This window comes from Mytilus californianus, unplaced genomic scaffold (genome assembly GCF_021869535.1).
Source record: "Mytilus californianus isolate M0D057914Y unplaced genomic scaffold, xbMytCali1.0.p SCAF_13, whole genome shotgun sequence".
NCBI lineage: Eukaryota > Metazoa > Mollusca > Bivalvia > Mytilida > Mytilidae > Mytilus > Mytilus californianus.
Genome location: NW_026262615.1, coordinates 19,530,072 through 19,534,581, shown reverse-complemented (window position 1 = coordinate 19,534,581; position 4,510 = coordinate 19,530,072). Strand labels below are relative to the sequence as shown.

At 31.8% G+C, this 4,510-nt stretch overlaps 1 long non-coding RNA gene across 1 annotated transcript; it reads right to left on the bottom strand.

The window, feature by feature from the left end:
- Window positions 1-2,388: 2,388 nt before the first annotated feature.
- Window positions 2,389-3,655, bottom strand: LOC127723785 (uncharacterized). The gene is made up of 3 exons (XR_007992250.1): window positions 3,372-3,655; window positions 2,769-2,850; window positions 2,389-2,513 (listed from the first exon to the last, which is right to left on the bottom strand). It is a non-coding gene; the product is annotated as an uncharacterized LOC127723785 (long non-coding RNA).
- Window positions 3,656-4,510: the final 855 nt, after the last annotated feature.

The window sequence follows — 4,510 nt, the reverse complement described above, 5'->3', positions numbered from 1 at the left end:
AAAAGTAATTTATGATTAATTATCCCCTGAGTCGTCAAGGTATAATATCCGAACAAGTTAAGGGACAAATAAAGAAAAAGATCAGCGAAGTTACAGGACAACAACTGAAAAATTATATCAAAATAACAATTTAAAATTTTAATGCTTCTTTCCCTTTTTATATCATTTCTTAGTATAGAACTTTCTTGTTCTCAATATTAACGTATGAGTATCTGTTTTATTTACAAAGGTGGCGGATCATAAACCCTAGCAAAATTCATGATTTAATCTCAGTTTGAATTCCCAGTCGGCAACCAGGACAAAATATATAACAAGTATATTTCAGATAATCTTTTTGTGTATATAATAGATGGGTCTGATACTTTATCTAAAGTATACTATTGATTATATTGATTGATATCTCAATGCCACCTGCACAGTAAAGTACGTGAGATCATCTTCTTCATATACATGCATATTTGTAGATAAAACAATAAAAAAATAATGCAGTCCAAATTACGAAGAAAAAATCATATTATATATTGTTTGTTTCCTAAAAACGGTCAATTACTTTTTTTCTTTATGATTGTCCGTATACTCCAACAAACAATGCAGGCAATAATGCAATAAGAATATGGCCTGTAAAATTATCTAGTCAGACGATTTACAAACTGGTCACTTCAATAATTTTTTTTTCACATAAAGCAAATAAGACTACACAAAGATTTAGATAAAGAAATAGAGAAAGAAAATAAAGAAAGAAAGAAAGAAAAAAAAAACGAGTCTAAAACAACCTTCTGAACACTACGCAACATATACCAAATCCATATTTTGTTAATATGAATATACATGTACAACGCCAAGAAAAGTTTTAAATTTCAAGTAGCTGTCTTGTGGTCGATCGAGAGAGGAAAGAGAGGGAGGGGGTAACACAAAATATAATTAGACTATCAATACAACACTTTAGATTGGAAAAAAAAACGTCTTTAAAAATTACATTTTATTTTCTACGACACTTTGATGACAAATCTACGTAAATACGATGAAAGCGATTTATTCGACTTTGGATGCTGTAGTTCCTTTACTTTTTTCCTACTGTAACATAAAAGTTCTTATGTAGACCGTTGTTATCCCGAAAAGAAACACGAAACTATTACATACCGTGTATTACTTCACATTTATCCAAACTATGACTTAGCGGTCAAAGTCATCTATATGTTTATTTAATCATCAAATCTGGAACATCTTATAAAACAAATATGATAGGATGCCACAGTGAATTTAAAATCATTAGAAACGATTAAAGCCAACGAAAATTTTCGGTCATAGTTTGGAAAGGGTTCTGCAGTCAAATCCGGGGATTATGAACAAATAGATTTTAGTCTTATTTTGACCTTAAAGAGATAGTGTATGATTTCATATGACAAGTTTCAAAATGTATACATAACGATTATTGATTGTATATTGTTGATTTGTTTTGTTTCCTTTAAAGGTTATGGTCTATTTTTACCAAATTTTATTACATATTTTAGGGTTAATAGTGAAGTATCATGACTAAAGAAATGTTTTCATTTTTTTAAACTGTATTCATCGATCTACATGTAAGATGTAAACAGAAACTAGACAAAGTGATGCCCCCGCACTCCACTTTGAAGTAACTGTATTATAACAACACTCTAAAAAATGTGTTTAGAGCCTAAACACTTTCCTAAACACATTTATGAAACCGATTTTGACATGTTTTAAATCTAAACATGTTTAATATTTAATGTGCTAACAGCCTAAACGTGTCAAGCTATAAAGTGCTTAGCCTGTAAACATGTTTAGCTATAAAGCGTTTAGACTAGAAACACGTTTAGCTAAAAAGTGCTTAGACTGTAAACATGTTTAGCTGTGAATTGTTGTATCTGGAAACATGTTAAGCTGAGAAGTGTTTTGTCTGGAAACACGTTTAGCTGTGAAGTGTTTTGAATGTAAACATGTTTAGACTATAAAGGGTCGTGAAGAAACATGTTTATCATTTTATTGTGAGAAGCCGTTACTTCATTAGGCCCCAATTAAACTAATACTCCGGAAGGCTTGACTGTAAAACGTATGATAGCTCTCAATAAAACAAAGGAGCCAATGCATCAAACTGGAATTTCCATATCAAATTGAATGCGACCAATACCTTTTCAATCTCAATGAGTTTTTTCTTTAATTCAATTCACGTCATTCGACTATTGCATTTTTTCTTCATTTCAAATATTCGTAAAACAGTCTAGAACTTTTGAAATGAAATTATCATTATACGAATTCTAGCTTTAAAAACAAAATTACAACATATAAAACAAAAGAATTTATTTTATGATTTATTTCCAGTTTATCATTGAACACAATCAAAAATAAATTCATATCAAGGTATGTACATAATATTGACCAATCTTCTACTTGTACCCCATCCCTACAACAAAACATTTTGAAAATGTCCTGTTTTCATTTTACAAGTCAATAAGAGCTTCTCCTTTCTTAGTACCCAACTGCTGGTCAATGGCCTGAAATATAGAAAATATTGATAAGCAACTAAGTAGAATTAATCTAAAAATATAAGAATACGAACTACAACACCAAAAAGTAAAAGCATGATTTAAGATCCAGATAACAACATTAGGACCGTGGTATAAAAACATAAATTTACTGATGAATCAATTGATATTTTTTAATATAAAACTTCTTTTCATGCATAATATTATTCATTTGATCAAATATATATTGGCATTTTTAAAATCAAATACACTTTTGATTCTTACCTAGCAGCATATTTGCTACTGTTCTTTATCTCCTCTTTTAGCATGCCAAGACAAATGATGATTTCCTCTGCACTTCTCTCATCTAGAATAAAACAATACATATCAATAAAATTATAAAAAAAATCACAACCGCTTATAACTATTGAAATAAACAAGCATCTTTCTATTTATTTTGAGGAAATGTTGATTGTGCATATCGGAAGTGCTTACGAAAACAATGAACTCGATATTTCACTGGATTTGCGAATGATGCACCTCATCCTGATAAGACTCGGCAGATTCCGCTACCCTTCATGTTCCATTATAATCTGCCGAGGAGTACCGAACGAAAATTATCCTCACAAACTCCTTTCCAAGAACATATATAAATAAAAAAATAAATGCAAACTTGCATGATAGAACAATAAACAACTCTTATCATCTATACACAAGATAGTTTAGACACTTAAAGCTCTTACAAGCACTTGTTTCGTGGGATGGTACCCCCTTTTCTCTCCTGCATTGACTATACGGTAGTGTACTTGTAAATAATGCTTATAACTATCAATAATCATTTAAAATTGGCAGTACAAAATAAAAGACAGTATAATCATAGCTCCTTACCTTTCTGAAACAGTCAAGTTACGGTCAGTTATGGTCAGAAGTAAACAGCGTGGCCTTTGACTTCGGGTTCTTTGTTTCTTCTTCCCGCTCAAAAATTAGCACGTGATATGAATGCCGTATTCGGCCTAAATGTGTTGTAATTCTAAACGTGTTTAGGAAAGTGGCTAAATATTGAAAGTGCTTAGAATTTAAACACGTTTAGCTTTATATACTTGACAAAGTAGCTAAACATGTTTAGCACAGCAACATGTTTATTGAAAAGTGCTGAGAGCCAAAACATGTTTATTGCGAAGTGCTTAGAGCCAAAACATGTTTATTTTTTTATGTTTAGAAATTAAACACTTTCCTAAGCACATAAGTCTTGCAACACGTTTAAATTCTAAGCACAATTTTTACAGTGAAAGTCAATGTAGGACTTTCTTTTAGATATTGTTGTGTCTGGGAAGACACAAATGATGCCCCCGCAGATGCAAAGTGTTATTTTAAAGTACACAAAGTTGAGCATGGGAGCACATAGGTCTATGGTTCACTGTAGACGGAGTTATCCGGAAACGCTATGCACCTCTTATGCAAGTATATACTCCAAAAATGACGAAGTTCAACTATCCCCCAAAAGAGCAAATGCTAATAAAAATCTAAACCCTGACCACATGCACACCTTCAATATATGTACAAGCAGCCAGCAAAGTGAAAACTTCCTAGCATTTAAACTGTAGGAGGAGTTATCTAGAATAACTATATACCCATAATGGGACGGACGGACGGAAGGACAGACGGAAGGACGGGCGTACTGGGGTAAAACAATATGACCCCCAATTTTCAGTTGCGGGGGCATAATTATCCGATCTAAGATGAACACACGATTCATTGGTATTCATATTTCCAACCATTCTGATAATCAATGTTTTATATGAAAGTACTATAAATTCAAATAAGCAACATATGGTGTTAAAAGTGACTGTTTCTAATTGTCTTATCGTTGTGCTACATACACCATAACGATAAAATATAGGACATTTGTAATCAATCTACGTAGGCCTATGTGAATTATAAAATTTGAAAGTTCAAAAACAAGAACAGAATCAGCAAGCGATCGATTTATTGAAGGAATGGATTTAAACGTCATGTTCCTATACACA